Source organism: Lichenostomus cassidix, chromosome 1Aa (genome assembly GCF_008360975.1).
Source record: "Lichenostomus cassidix isolate B80296 chromosome 1Aa, HeHo_3.0, whole genome shotgun sequence".
Taxonomy (NCBI): Eukaryota; Metazoa; Chordata; class Aves; order Passeriformes; family Meliphagidae; genus Lichenostomus; species Lichenostomus cassidix.
In genome coordinates, this window is record NC_139480.1 from 18,623,782 (window position 1) to 18,640,617 (window position 16,836).

General features: G+C 36.4%; 1 long non-coding RNA gene across 2 annotated transcripts in view; it reads right to left on the reverse strand.

The window, feature by feature from the left end:
• LOC146443259 (uncharacterized) overlaps positions 1-16,836 on the reverse strand; it is an 82,022-nt gene that overhangs the window by 46,394 nt on the left and 18,792 nt on the right. For both annotated transcript variants that reach the window (XR_014856003.1, XR_014856001.1), the window contains exon 3: positions 11,613-11,708. This is a non-coding gene — a long non-coding RNA (uncharacterized LOC146443259). The remainder of the gene's footprint in view (positions 1-11,612; positions 11,709-16,836) is intronic.

Consider the following 16,836-nt stretch of genomic DNA (forward strand, 5'->3'; position numbering starts at 1 on the left):
ATGTTTTCATGGCTGGTTTTACTCTGAGCTTCCAGGTCTGCAGGAAATTTAATAAACTGCTTTGTGTATATTTATATTTTGAAATGTGCTTAACTAACCATGACATCCATGTAATTTAGAAATGTAATAACTTCTTTGCTGCATTGATTTTGAAGGTCAAAGAGCCACTGGTGCCAGTTGGAGGTATTTTGATTCAGCTTGAGTTTTAGGGTTGTGTACAGATCAGGTTTTATTTTATCTGATCCAATTCACCTACTATCCCTGCTGAAGATACAATTTCAGGAAGACAGGACTGTGTCTTTGCAGATCAAAGACAGCCAGAAGAAAATCAGAGAACCAGGGAATGGAAAGTACAGGAAAGAATAGACTCTTCTTGCTGACACAATTAAATAGAAGACAGTTATTGAACCATTTAATGTGTCTCACTTCTCTGCATGAAAAAGCCATAAATAATGTAAGGAGAGGGACTACTTTTCTTCACAGCGCCTGCACAATGGTATGTGTTGAAAATGACATGCACAAGTTCCCATCTGTGAATAAAGGTTTAGTTAGATGTTAAGTTCATGAACAAAGAGCAAAAAGAAAGTGGAGAGAAAGAAAAAAAACCCCAAAAATAGTAAACAAACTTCAGGTCTCTATGGGTTTATTTAAAAATAGAAGACAATATTGATAGCTTTAGTATTTTTAACCTAATTATTAATGACAGAATTTTGGATTAATATATTGGCATTTAATATCCAGTTTCTAATATTTTTCATTCTTCTGAACATTTCTCTTTCCAAGCTGTACTGACATAAGGTTAGTGTGAGCCAGGACTGAATGGCTGGTGCTATGCTCTTCTGCACAGCCATTTTTCATCAAAACTTTCAAAAATGTCTTTTGAAAACCCATCCAAAAATACATAATTGAAAATAAGTTTGTGTAAAAAAAAGAATTTTTAAAATATATGTTAGAGAGTTGGACATAACATATTACCCCAAAAATTTGTTTTCTAAGGTGATGCTAAGTAAGCACACTCCTTCCTGCACCTTTCATTTTCCATTGCAGATCCAGCAATGCAGGAGAGAGGTCACCCTCAATCAGTAAACTGAATCAAATGGCAATTACCACTCTGTAGTTGGGACAACGTGAAGATTTCTGCAGCACAGAGTAGTTATGGGTACAAGACATCAAAGAGAAGCTGTCCCAGTCTTCCTAGAACTTAACACAAGTTTCTATGTTGACAGCCTCTTACTCCTTACATGCACAGCCCTGGGGAGGGGCTGAGTCTCTAGGAATTCTTGCAGAAATCTTCCTTACTGAGATATATCTCAGTAAGGCAGGAATATCTCTGAGATATCAGGATTTTGTTATGTCTTATAATCATGCACTATCCAAAGCATATCCAAATGGCATTTCTAACCTATTTGCAGCTTTAAATGGTCAAATTTGTCCGTTAGCCCAATCACCATTCCACAAAAGAAATCCTAGGAAAATATGCTGGTATCTATCCACCACATCCTAGGAGAGTACTGAAGACAGCATGCATGGATTTCTGTGCATGAAGTGTATGTCTCTTCAGTCATGGTGAGGCTCCTCTGAGCCTCATCACCCATATGCTTTTATTCGCTCTATGGTCCAAAAATTCCAGATCCCAACTCACATCAGACTTCTGTGGACATTTTTCTGATTGAGAAGGGGAAAAATTAAGAAGAGCAGATGCTTTTATTAGAATCTGCTATACACAGACAGAAAAGCAGGATCTGTGGGGCTTGTGGTTACTCTCTGAGATTTGAGTGCCTTTAATATGGGAAGAGGGTGATTACAAGCTGCTGACTGGCTGAGTGTTGGCAGATGATGCTTGTGATGAAAAGAAAGCTCAAATCCCAGAGAAGTGAGATGACTGTATTAGTTTACAAAAAGGGGAATCTTCCAAAGATGCTGGCAAAGGGGCGCCTGACCTTACAGACATCTACAACAGTCATCCTGTAAGTCTGCTTGCAGCCAGAATAGCTAGTCCATGACCACAGATTTGGTAATATTTGCAATGTCTATTGACCTTCCCCAGCATCATGAGAGTCCTTAGAGTAGAATTTAACCAAGATCTTTATAATCTCTTAATCTTTCAAGTCCATAAGAAACCTCTTAAGCCACTCTGCGTACATTCCTGAATTTCCCCCTAGCACCATGGAGTGGGTGATGCTAGTCTACAATACACAGCAACCAGTAAGCATGACACTAGAACTCAAGGAGCTATCAACATCTGTGATACAGTGCTGCTGTTAGTGAATCCCTTCACTATGCTGTCATATTTTAAAGCTTTCTTTTTTTTTTTCCACTCTGTGAAGTGCTTCAACAAAACTGATGTATGATCCCGAGAAAACAGAAACTCAATCTGCACTGAGTTACACCATCAAGACAATGAAATCACTGTAAAAACAGAGTACTGTTTTTTTTAGTACTAGCTCTGCTGGATGTTACTTGTAAAAATATTTTCCAAGGGATACCTAATGGTTTCACCTGACAATAGTAATTTTTAAAAAGCCTGGACTGTATTAAAAGACTTCATGAACCAAAGCTTTCTTTCTCTCACTAATATACTTCTTGTATGTTTTAGACTAACCTCCACACAGACAGTGGCTTCAGTGTTGAAAATATTTAAAGAACATTTAAAGAAACACTGCCAGCATTTCTGATATTTTCAAAGCCATTTGAATACTTGAAACAACATACAACATAATATTTCAGTTAATTTATTCTAAATGTCCTTCCAAGTCTTAAAAAAATCAGAATCATTAAAAAAATAGTAATTATCAAGATCACCTTGCTCTCCAGATGACTCCCCCCAGCTTGTTTCCCACACTAAATTTCACCTCTTTTTTTTTTTTTTTTTTTTTTTGTCTTTCCAAGATCAGTTCCTGTTCTTTTCTAGCATATCTCAAGGATATATTTATTATGACTGAAGGATGGAGAGATTGATGCTGCTTTTCATATACAGGGGGTAAAATGGCAGCACCATGTAAAGGGCTACAGGATTTTAACTCCTATAAGATTTATTGTCAGAAGCTCTGTTAGAGATCAGACAAGCTTTGAAATGAAGCAGACAGTCTTGAGATAAAACCTGTTCTGTATAGGGCCCAGAACTGGAAGAACATTGCCAAGAATCTCTACTCTGAGGAAAAGTTATTTGCTGATTTATGAGAACTGATTTGTGGAACACTTTGAGATTACAACTGGCTTTTATGAACTGGTTGACTCTTTTCTCATACACAACAGGTTTAGTGTATTCTTGCCTCGTATTTCCTTTCAGAGGAACCAGAGGGTCACAATTACACGTCTGGAACAAAGAGTTACATCCATGCTAGATGTCTGGTTGAGACAGTGGCTCTGGTTTGGGGTCTAACAGTAAGATGGTGAAATTAAGAAAATTATTAGATAATGCTGGAGTGCACTTTGAAAGAGAGCTGAAGGGTTCAGGGGCTTATGAGTGCCTGTGCCTCTAGGGAGGTCCTGCCAGAGGGATCTCATTCAGAGAGAGTAAGCAGATGAGAAAAAAACACCCTGAGGCTAGAAGGATTTCTACCTTACTCCAGTAGGCAAAACAGTGCTCCTACTCTCTTACTCTCTCTGCAACCAACCAATGACCAAAGCACTAGAGCAGGATTTCTAGGAAGCCAAAGGGAGAGAGTGTTAACTTAATGTGCAAAGAAAAGATAACTGAATATGAAAAACATAGAAATTAAAGCAGCCACCTATAAATTAACAAAATCAGCTATACATAACAAGGGAAGACAACAAACTTAGGGCAGAGAAGAGAGAAACTGCAAGCTTCCTTCATTAATTGTTGTGGAAATTGCTAAATTTGATTAACTGGGGACACAGTAAAATGTGTTTCTTTCCTTTGAAGGCACAGAATTATTGACACTTCTGTGTCACACACAGCAGTTTCTTGCTGGGCTCTGTCTCTATTCCATCTGACCAGATGCAAAAAAGAAAGCAACAAATGCTGCTGTATTGAATCAGTCCCAAAGGACATCAAAGCCCAAGCACTGAGACCAAAGGAAAGAGAGGAGTCCAACTGTCTGACCTTGCAGGCAATTTACCGAGTCAGAAGCTATAAACAGGCTAATTCTGATATAATTGCATGCATAAACATATCCTCCCAAGCAGCTGACACACAACCCTCACTGATGTTTTTGTTCATGTAAGACATTATTCACGCAGTGCAATTTGATACCTGTTTGGGCAAGCAGCCTGCATAAAGATATTTGTACAGTGAGGGAAGATGAAGATTCAGTATAATGTACAATTAATGTATACACTGGGCAATTATGTAATTTGAAGTATATTCACATGTGCCTGTGTCTATTTGTAATGTGTTTTGCTTTTCTTTAACTCTGTTACAATATCTTTTGAGCAACATACTTGATTACTGCAAACTAATAAGTGTTAGATTCACCCATTTAAAGGTCAAATTAAACAGCAGTATTTTTATAGCCTGACTTCTGGTATGATTGCAGAAATGGAAGAATCAGAGGCAATAAGAACAGTTCTTGGCCCAGGTCAGAGAATCCTTTCTAGTTCTGCTACTGGCCTTACCCTGGCATCCCTGCTCTTTTCCACTTAGTTATTTTATCCCCATTTTGAGCTTTCTCACCTTCTGTGTAAAAATAAAATAACTTGTCATAGAAGTCACAGAGAGGAAGCCAACATGATTGGTAAGGGAGAGAGTGGAAAAGGGCAGTAAAAGGAGTAGGGATACTAAAGAAAATAACTCAGTGGGACTTTAGTACCTCAAATAAACAACCTATGTTATTATTGTCTGTCTTCATCTCTGAGGTTCTTTATCACAATGTAGGAGATTGCTACCAAGCCTGAGGAAGTATCAGTGATGATTTATCTTTTGCAATTTAGATATTTGTAGCTAAATAAATTTAATTTGATTATTTTCAGAGCTAAGTCTATTGTCTTGGAAGAATATCCCTGTCTTCAGTAAAACTGCTCTCACTAAAACCTTCCCTTAAGACTGTTTTCAAACTTATATTAAGTTCATTTCACCCTTTAGCACACCAAAGAAAGAGACAGAAGAAATGTTCACAACAATTCAAGAAACTGAAGAATGCTGAAATCTAACCTGCAAACAACCTTTCCACTTTCACAGCTAAATGTTACAACTACCCTTTATTTCTTGACAGCCTGCATTCGTGGGTCCCAGGTGTAAATACTTTGGAAATCTGAGATACAAGGCTTTCAACTGTATGCTGAAAGCTGTAAATATCAGGCACAATTTCCTTTTATTTTAATGAGTGTGTTGTCATGGAAACTTTGCAGTGGACTCTGGGCTTCATACTCGAAACTCTTGAGGTTTCTGGCAGTTCCCTGATGGGTCCTGTCAACTGCTCTTTCACAGGAAGTGATAATAAAAATTCACTTTCCTGTTCAGTGAACCTTGAATGAACTGAAGGAGAACAACCTCAAATCCACTTGCTTCCTCTCACTCTAAATTTCATATGCATGACTGATAGTATTCTACTTAACCCTTTCAATAACTTTGTAAACAGCTGAGGTAAGTAACAGTTAAAAACTCTCTCTTGTTATGTGATCTGGAAATTAATTTTTTTTTCCATGAAACAAGTATTAAACCTGACTTCTTAAACACTTAAAAATACTGACCTCTATGTGAGGTTGGAGAATAAAAAGATAAAAGGACAAAGCCCCAACAGTTTTAAGCAGAATACTTTTTTTTTTCTTTCCAGATTTATTTCCTGATTTAGAACATTTTAAGGTAATGGCAGAATGAGGATAATTTCCTGTTTTCTGATTTTTAATACATTTTACTCAGTAAATATCTTACACATGTATGTCACATTAGTAAGTGAAAGACTATAGGAACCCCTAAGCATCCTTTTCTAGTCCACAATGATATATTTTTCAGCAAGGTTCCTATATTCAGAAAGTACTCCTGCTGTAAAATACCTTACCATTATTAAACTAAGACTTTGCGAACTATTCCCTCAAGACTTCTGCTTTTGCTGCTGAGGGAAGATTCCCAAAATTTTTCCTGAACATGATCACCAAAATGCCTTCAGTTAATCAGGCATCTATACTTCTATACTGCTGTTCATCCATTTGCTCTTGGTTTTCATATTTCCCAATTTCACAGCTGTCACATTTCAATGCATTGACCCAAATACTGTACATTAAATTAACTTATCCCTCCCATGGCTGACTTCAGATGCATCTGCAAGGCAAAGCAAAGAACTGCTTGAAACAGGTGATGCTGGGTGTTTTTTGATTTGCATTTTACTGAGTTTCAGTAACCACTCCAGGAAAATGTTGCAGCTCTAGCATCTCTGGCATATGTCCAGCCTCCCTGGAAGGTGGGTGACACCAACACATAGCATGTTAGCTGCTGTGCCCTCATTGTTATCCATCAGGTCTCCACTGCACTGCACTGCACAGTCAGTTTCTTAGGCTGAGAAACTATTAATCATTTTACCCAAATGTTAGTTTCACTGAGAGGAACCTCAAAAACATGCAAGTAAACACACAAAATCCCCCAGCATTTCTAGCTGCCTATCCACCCTATAATAAATAGGACAGAAAGTAGAATTGCTCACTCATTGCTGTAAAATCTACATAAAACTGCTTAAGCCTGTTGGGAAGTTTTGTGTGATTAAAAATTTAGAAACCACTGCTTCAACCATTTAAAAGGGATCAGATAACAAAAGGAGGAAGAAAAATGAAGAGCTATTAGTTGTCACTGACAACTCATAAGTAGTGCTTACAGGTCATGCTCATATACGTAGAACATTAAATGGGCTCAGATCGATTTCCATTTTTTGCCTGTTCATTTACATAAGAAATCAGGATGACCACGTATATGATGACACACTTACATGAAGTACGTGTAAAATGGAAAAAAAACCCATATACACATTATTTTAAGGAATTTCATTTTCCAAGAGATATAGCAGATTTGCTACTTGAAACATTGCTGATCAAGAGGAAGAAAAAAAAGTAGTGACACAAAAATACGATTTACAGCAACCTGGTGTGGAAGTGCTGCAGAAGCCTCTAGTCTTGGTGAAGTCCACTGGAGGACTGAATAGCGACAGAAAAAGATCTGGTGGAGGGGAGCTTAGGTAAGATGCAATCAATAGAAAGTAGATTAAAAATTTGAAATTAAGAATCCACCAGTAGATGTGTGCATTTTTCTCTACTAGCATTTTAACTATGAAGATTGCCTGTGATTCCAAAAGGTGTTTGCTAGATAATCCATCACTCTAATTCTTGAAGGCAGATTCTGAGGAAATACTATGGTTTTGCGTGGGCAGCATTGACTAGATGTATTGGTCTCTTCTGATGTTAAAGTCCAGGAAAGTGATTATCGTGTGAATGGCAAAATCTCCAAATCCCTTTTCCAATCCACAGCACAAACACGAAGACAAAAATTCATGCTGAAGTGACCAGTACACTGCCGGATTAAGGTTCAGTGGTATAACTCTCTTTGAGCAAGTGTGATTTTGCAGCTTCTTTCTTTAGTATTGTCTCAAAATATATTAATGCCTAGTTGACTTCAGTTCAGGCACAGTGCTGTTTCTCTAGATGGGTGTAGACCTTTTCTAGGTCAATAGCAAAAAGTGACCCAGTGCCTCACGTTGCCTAGGAAGAGTTTGCCCTACAAATATCTAACTAGAAAATACACAAAAGCACAAAAATAAATTCATTCACATATTTCACATGACAAATATGTACACAGCTCAACATTTGTGCTTAGGATTCCCATACTATCCCTTGGCAGAAATTCTTTTCACTCAGAAAAATTATTCAAACAATGATCAGCTGCACTGAATTAATAATTTCTGGTTTCAGATACTCTCTTTCTAGAACACTACAATTTTAGAGTTTGTGTTTGCCATTTGACAGTGTAGCCCTTTCTTCTAGTGAAACTACTTTGTGATGGTGGAAAAATTTGCATTTTGTCTTTACACATTGTAAGTATTCCCATTGACTTCAAATGGCCTTGAAATCAACGGAGCTGTCACATACATAAGTCATCACAGTGTCAGCAAGACCTTTAAACAGCAACCACAATGTCTAGCTACTTCTGCAGAAAAATTCAGTCATTTACATATGGCACTTTTGAACCCACAGATGCCACACTCTCATCAGAGGTTTGAAGAGGGGTGGGGAGAGAAATCAAACCATCATATGTCAGTAGAGTCCACTATGAAATTCAGCCTGCTTTCTCTTTCTTCTAATGAACAGCATTGTAATGAAGTTATTAGGGAGCTTAAAGATGGTTCAAATTAGGATTAGTCATGTAATAAAACAGCATAGAAAATGTAGAAAACATGGATTCTTATTTATTTGTGATCATCTCAGACCCTTGTCCTTCAAACTGTTTATATGGTAGTTTCACACTCTCATCAGGCTTCTACTACATGCATGAAAATAAAACAATTGTTATGGCAACATAACAGTTGAGACAGTATTTATAGTGTTTCACACAAACAGGTTGACAAACAACAGAAAAAAAATGGACATTAAATTACCTCAGCTGAAGAGAAAAAACAAACATATAATGGAGTGGAAAATTATGCCACTAAAATTTGCTCATGATACATGTGTTCTCTGCCAGTTATTACTGAAATGGCTCTGTTTTGTACATAAATATATGCAATATGCATTGCTTAAAAATTGCTTCAAATACCCAGTTTTATTTTAAATATTTACAGCCTAACTGAGAGAAGGATGGGTGGCTAAATTCTTGTAAGGTGAGAGAAAGCTATTTCATGATGGAAAAGGGCATCATAATAGTAATACATAAAAATCAAGACAGAGGTAGAACAATAGTTACAGTAAATCATTCTGACACTAGTTAACATCACTTTGAAGAATTTTGTGATTAAGCTAGGCAAAATAAAGGAAAATATATATTTATGTTCATTCACATGCGTTTTGAGAATGTGAAAAGTAAAAAAACAATAGCAATTAACAGGCTGATTGGAATATTATAAACTGGTGGCTATAAAGTGGCTTTTCAGGTTAAACCACCTATTAGATGAATGTGTTGTCTCTTTTGTTAGGTGAGAGAAGGGAATAAAAACCTATTTTTCCACACATATATGTGTAATCTGATTACATGGAATTAGTATGTCATCTTCTGGACAAGAATTTTACATTACTGAAATCTGAAAAAAAATTCAAGAAGTTGTCTAATTGGAAAATAAATTATATAAAATTTGAATGCTTTGAAATATGGATGGATAATTTGGATATGATCCAATATAAATTATGATCCTGGGGTTTTACAATTCAAAACCTACATCGTCCTCTTTTAAACTAGCAAAATTAGATAGAAAACAGCAGAAATAATACATGTGTATGTCCACTGGCCACACAAGTTATATACCTCAGGGTAGTTTTTAGACAAACATGAATAAATTTAGTAAAACTAAGAAATTTTGCTTTTTACAGATACACAGAAATTCAGAAATATGGTATCAGATCTTGAATTCTTTATATAAGCATTTTAACTGCATTTATTCACTGCACTTAGAATTTACACTGCATGACGCTGTTTAGTGTGGAGGAATACCCTCGGTGCAGGAACTTCTGTGTGCAGCTGCAGTGAGAGCTGCAGGCTGATCTCCAGGGACAGGAGCCTAAGCCTGAGCCCAGACTTTCTCACCCTTACACTCTAAGGGTACAAAAGCCCCTGGGGGGTTCCTTTGTCTGGGCCCCATTCTCGAAGTCATCCAGCTCAAGCTGCTATTTTGTTATTTAGTTATTGCACCATGATTAAATTGTTTTAAGTGTCTGAATATCTGTGATTCTGCTCTGGAAAACCCGGGGTGGAGCCAGCAAGAAGCCCTGGTCTGAATGAGTGTAGGGTGTGCAAAGGGGGTTCGATCCCATAGCACTGCCTTGGGGTGCTGCAAGAGTGACTACCAGAGTGGATGACTGGGCAGGGAAATTTCCTTTACATTAGAAGAATAGATCTCAGGATCCTTTATCTGACCTGAACGATTTAAACAACACATATGAATGGAAGGCCTGTGCTGCCACTTTTCTTTACCATAATTGAACACAAATTTCTATGTGTTGCATTCAGGTATGACAGCTCATCTAAGGTAGTAATTTAAACACAAATTCTCTTCCCAGAAATTGAGACAAATCTTTATCTGAAATGGGTGTACTTGGCATTTGGCATGCTGCTGTCTGATACCTAACTTTCACTAAAACTCACACTGCTTTAACATTGCCAGTTTTACGTAACCGGATTGGAAAAGCAAAATGTTCCCCTTGTGCATCCCTGTCCCAGCTGTTTGTGTTTGTGCTCTCACACCACCTCCAGGCACAGCTGAGCTGACACAGTTCTTTATGGGGCTGCACTGTCACCAAGATCACTGAACTCACCTTGCTTGAAAATAAAAGGGTTTTCCCTTGAGGTATTTTTGACCTGCATTGGTTCATTGTTTCAGCCAAGAGTCCAACCTTTTGAAAGCTTATGATAGCATAACAGAGGAGATGAAGAGGCTGGAAATGCTTTAAACTGCTGTCATCATGGAAGCTGACATACTGTGAAAGTACAATTTGAGGAGAGCAGCATACAGTATTTTCCCATATGAAAAATGATATCATACCACATTGAATATTCTGTATCTCCAACAATACTACATTTTTGGCCATTGTAGCCAATGGGGACCAGATTTGCACTGCCCATAGCAAACATTGGGTAATAGCCTGGAAAACAAAAAAACAAAAAAAAAAAAACCACCCAATTTTAAAAAGTTAAGTGAAATACCTTACAGATGCATTGTTACAAGGAAAATAAAATGTTTAATATAAATTTTGAATTTTTTCCAGGGTTTCTTTTAAAAATTTCTATTTCAGATCAATAGCATAGGATTGAAAGTCTCAATCATCCTATATTTCTCTATACTGGTGGGGATCAAAGAGTGTACCAAGCATTCCAGAAAGTAAACATGAATTCAATCCTAACTTAAGGTACCTAATTCTAATTTAAGGTATTTTATTATATTCTAAAAAGCTGATGGAAAAATCTGACCTGGGAATCAATTAAAAAGTCAGGAAAGATAAGGATTTACATAAGGCCAGTCAGAATGCTTATTTCAAAAGTATGTCTTGTCAAACCAGCATGATTTCTCAGCTGTTCATTGTGAAGCAAAGTGCCTGATAAAGGTTTTTTCCATTCAGTTTTTTATTTCCATGTGCCTCTGAATTGCATAACATCAGCTGTCAGGAGAATCAGGGTTTAACTTTGTACTGCATGACACACTTTCTCTTTAAAAAAAAAAAAAGCTCTATACGAAATAAGATGTAGATTGAACAGATTATGAATTGGCTATAGGTGGATTTCAGTGTGAGAAATCGGTTGAATGGTGATCAATGTTCTATGTTATTCAGCACCTCTGTCATTGATCAAGAATTAAACACAGTATTGATTCTAGTGTATTTTGCAAAGTCATCCAGAAAGAATGGATTATTAGTGGACCAAGACAATCACATAAGGCATTCCTGTATTGCTTAGTAAATTCACGGAATTAATTTAAATACCACTAAATGCAAAGTAAAAAATCTAGAAAGAGGCAGACTATACTTACAGAATGATGAAGCATATCCTGGAAAGCTGAGATTCAGCTGGGAAGTGCTGGATGAGCAATTTGACATTCATTCTCAGTGGTTTGCATAACAGTGTTCTGCAATGGCAAAAAAAAAAAAAAAAAAAAGCATACTTGTAGCACTGCAGAGTCGGTTAAGGCTAGCATTTTCTTATTACTATTTTATTAAAATTACATAGACAAATCATTCAGAAAACGAGCCATAAAAGTGCTTAAAAGTGGAAGGAAATGTCTTTTTTTAAGAGACTGTAACAATTTCTTATTTATTTCTTATTTATTTCTTATTTCTTGTTAAGAGACTGTAACAAGTTCTTATGTTTACTTTATGAAAATGCAGACAGAAAGGGGATTTGAATGCATTGTATGAAACCTTCTTGTGGAGAAACTCTCTGGAGTGTCTAATCCAGTGGCAAAAAACTGAAATCAGACAAATTCAAATGAGAAATTATGAGCAGTCTGCTAACGTTGGCAGGGATAACATAACGAAGGAAACTGTCTAGAGAAAAGGGTCATTTCATAAGTGCTGATATGTCTGGATGGAAAGTTTGACTCAAAAAAACAAAGTTACAGCTCAGCACCCTCCCTGATTCAGCCCAGAGGAGGCCCTACTGGGTGAAATCTCTCAGTCTGACATATCAAGGTAAAATGCCTGATCTAGTGTTTCCTTTTTGCTATGAACTGTTAAAATGCCTGCTTTTAGTGCCCGGAGACTTCTACATGCCATCACCCAACCGCAAAAAATCTATTGTCCTGTGGTAACTGAACTGCTATTTTCAACATTGTTTTCAGTGTTATGCTTAATAAGGTACAGGTCTTAAATCATTTTTCAGTAAAAAGAAACATCTACATCCTCCTGTGTTGGAGATCAGAGGTTGCTCATAGACAAAAGAAAGGCACTGGTCCATTATCAGGGTTATATTTTCACTATATTCTCTGATTTAGAAGAATTCTTCATATTATTCTTAAAAAGAATGACATTATAACCTCATTTTTCATTAATAAAATTCTATAGTTTCAAATATTAGCATGGTTTTCCCATGTAGTTTTCTGGAACAGACTCTTCTTGCCTTAGTGGGGGAGAATTTGCACACATATATATCTACCTCTACTCTATCATGTCCTTCCCAATACTATTTTTTTTCCTAATGTTTAAGATTTTCTTAAGAGTACAGTACATCTAGAAAGTAATCTGTGTATTTAACAATTTAAGTATGATATCCTTCAAATGGGACAAATACACAAATGTGTTGTTTAAAACAGGTATATTGTAAAGCCAAAGTCTTTAACACTCATGCTCTAGAAAGCAACTGTCATTACAATACCAGTCAAATTAACTCAGAAAGATTTTGGGCTGCACAATGACTCAAGGCCTGAAGTATTGCCATGTCTGGATTTGGGTTCGTGGCTCTGGTCCTGGAATCCACCCCACAGAGGCTGTACAGTACATACCACTGAAGGTTAGGGTGGGACACAAGCTGGGAAGTGGACCACCACAGCTAGCTCAAAGAGCAGAGGATCAAGTTGGTCATAAAAATTATTAAGGAGTATGAACAATGAAATTCTGCCTTTACCCTGGGGTTTTGCTTACATACAAGACTGGGCTTTCTGTCTGACTGCCATTTTTGAACATGAATATCCAAATCCTTCCTCAGGCAGGCATGACCATCTCCCTTCTTGCTGTTGAGTGTCCAAGGAGGAGCTGAGGGAGGTGGCACTGCTTGCCTCTTGAACTCAAAGGTTCAATGCCACCCACCGCTGATATCCCTGCAGAAAGAAATGCAAGATTTCAGATAGGATTCAGGGGCACAAAAGGAGATAACTGACACTTCCTAATGCAGAATCCACCAGCCAGGGAAAAACCCTGATCAAGAGGGCTGAACTAAAGGAACATATGTCTAGAAATGTAAATCTTGGCATGAAGTACAAGATATTTTGGACAGACAATATAGCAAACTCTTACTTGATGGTTCTTAGACTTCACAACCCCTCTGGTATTAAATTGGAGACTGCATATATCTTGAATTTATGTGTTGTTAGAGTTGTGTCCCAACTAGCCACATTCTGGTTTTCAGGTGTATTGCTTAGTCTAAGCCTAAGCTCTTTCCAAAATCTAGTTGCACCTCTCCACATTGTTCTAGTAAGAATTCAGACTGGGTAATGTGCATTGACAGACAAGATTTCTGGCATTCTTGCCTCTGTCATACTGTCAAAAAGCCAAATGAGATACAGAAGGGCCAGGGCATGCCAAGGTCCATTCACACTTCAAATGAGCATACCACAGAGTATCTGAGATGTCCCTAAGGCCTCGCCTTCCCTTCCCCTTTTTTCTCCTAGATGGTGATGAGGAAAAGAGATTTTGAAAATACCTGGAAGCGTGAATTCACACACTGGATAAATGCTTTTATAACCCTTTAAGCAAAGCAGATTGACAGCTTACTCAAAAAGAAGCACTTCTAAACACAATGCTTCATTAACCAGCTAAAATGAAAACTTCTTTCTACAAATAAAAGTAGCATCTTGAGAATTATATTCTAGGAAAATGCTGCAGCTGACATTGTGCAAAAGTGACAAAATATTTTGCCTGACAAAATCTTGATAACATTTCATTTTATGTTTCAGAGATTTATACTCACGGATTCATATTTTCAAGGCCAGAAGGCCCCATTAGATGCTTTGCATGACACACGTCTTTGAATTACAGCTCCTTATTCTTGTACAGTTTTCAACAATTTCTGTTCTACCTAACACTTATCTTTCAAAGACGTGTCAATTCTTGAGCTGAAGAACTAGGGATGTTATTTCATTTCTTTTATGTTTTCCAATTTGCTTTGAAATTCTTGCAACCAATTTCTTACGTTGAAACTTCAGGAATTTTAATGGATATTTTGAATATTTAAAATACTTGAAAACAAACTGCACAGATTAAATACTTACTGAAAGAGCAACTAATTTTTAAAATCTGAAGGGTTAGTGGCAAAGATGAAATTAGAAAAATTTCATTTATGCAAAGCAGAAACTGTGTAAATATATATGGAGGGTATACTTGTATTAAAGCCATTTGCACATCCAGTCAGACCTGGGGAGTTTTCTTCATTTTTTTGCAGATATTTTTAAATGAAGACTGATAATTGATGAACTAGTTTGTCAGACAGACCCACCTTAATCCTATGGGTGTGAAAAATTACATAGCCATTCAGATTTCTAGTTGCAGGTACACACCAAAATCTAACATGTGCCTTCCTTGGCAATATCTTAAATTAGTCTAAGGTGACACTATAAACTCAATCCCTTAACTGCCTAAAGAGTTTTACAGCTGCAGATGCAGACAGTGACTTTGTTTCCTTCAAATTCTCATCTTTACTTGGGAAATAAGTGAAATATATGCTTGTTTTTGCCAAATAGGCATAAAACTTTATGTACATAAAACAAAGTTGCAACTGAATAGCAACCAAACTAAACTTGTGAATTGAATCTGGATCTTGAAGAAAACTATAATGAAAATTCTATAGGCATCAGTTACAGTAGAGGTAGTTAAAGATTTTTTTAGCAGTTAAAATATGCAAGCATAATTTTGAGATTTGCTTTAGTTTTTCCTCTAACATCAATCTGATGAGATACTCAAATTCTTAATTGGTGTGATAATGTAATTCATATCTCTTTGTCTGTGGGTTAGGTTTAACGCAACAAAGGAATGCTAACAATTTCACAAATGTTTTGGATAACTTCCTTACTGGTCTGAATTGGTGGCTTTAAATGGGACAATAAAGGAAAGGTTTACAATAGCTGCTTTCATATGACTTAAATACTGTGTGGAATTCATCAGGATATGTAATGCAAGGAATTTCTGTACTGCCCTTCTAGTGTTCAGTGGAATGAATGAAAAAAAAATACCAAGAAAAATGCATAGTCACAGCCCAACAATGTATTTTCATTAGTCTCTACCTGATAGTAGATTTTTTCTTAGTCTCTACCTGATAGTAGATTTTTTTCTTCTGCATGACAGATGAAATTAGACTCTGAAAAGAACTACTAAATACTTTCTTCCGTATGTTAATATACCAACAGAATCAAATACAGCTTTGTTTTCTCTATTTTTAGTATTAGTTTTCCATTCATTTAGGTTTTTCCCACATTAAGGATGTTTCGAGGTTTCATAAAAAAGCCATTTTCCAGAAAGTCTTTTTCTATTTGTGCCTATTATATTACCAGTAATATCAAAAGAAGGAGGGAGCATGGTAAAAATTTAAATGTATCAGGATTTGATAGACAAGTGCTTTCTCACACTCAATACGGAGAAATTTCTTTACAAAAATTATTTCAAAGAAGTAAATGAGTAATACATATGGGAATAAAGGTAAGAATAATTCTATTTCTTGAGTGCAACATGGTGGATTAACTACTTAGCCAGTAGGTAAGTACTTACTTAATAAATACTAATACTTAGTAAATACCTTACTAGGTATCTAGTATTCCTTTAACCACACTTTCTAAACAATCTAAAGCACTCAAAGTTTTACAGAATAGTACACTTGATCCAGCTTACACGTGAATGAGTTTGCAATGTTTCAGGTATACATCAGATTTAGTTAAAAGAAGAGGAACGCCTTGAAAAAATAGCAATTTTGGCAGAAGATGTCGTGCTGGAAATGCATTGTGTCTCTGCAAATGTGCAAAGAAACAATGAGCCTTGTAGATGTGATTTCAAATTTTTTGTCTATGAGAAAAAAGGTTTAACAGATTCTTATTTATGATTATAGGATGTAGACAGGGGGAAAAAAAGTGATCCCAAAAAACTTCCACTTGACATCATACTACCACAAATTAATTGAAAATTGTTTATGCTTTCTTCCTCACTTTTGAATTTGTTTGAATTAAAATCGATGAGAAAGGCATTGGTCAAAATTGTAATTGCAGTTTCTTTAGTAGGGAAACAGTTTAGGAAATTCAGATTGTTTTCACAGTTTATGTTTATGAGCCTAAATATTGTGCAGGAGTGCCTTAGCAAACATCTGTCCAGGACAATAGATAGCTTTGTCTGATAGATTGTCCAGTTTACAGAACAAGCAAAGTCTGCCATTGTTTATACGTAACATTTTAACAATGGTCTCAAGTTAAGTATTATGTTTAGAACATGGAAAACACAATCATATGGAAAGGATTAGTGTTTAACAATGTAAGATACTTTTATCACATATTCATTGTTTTA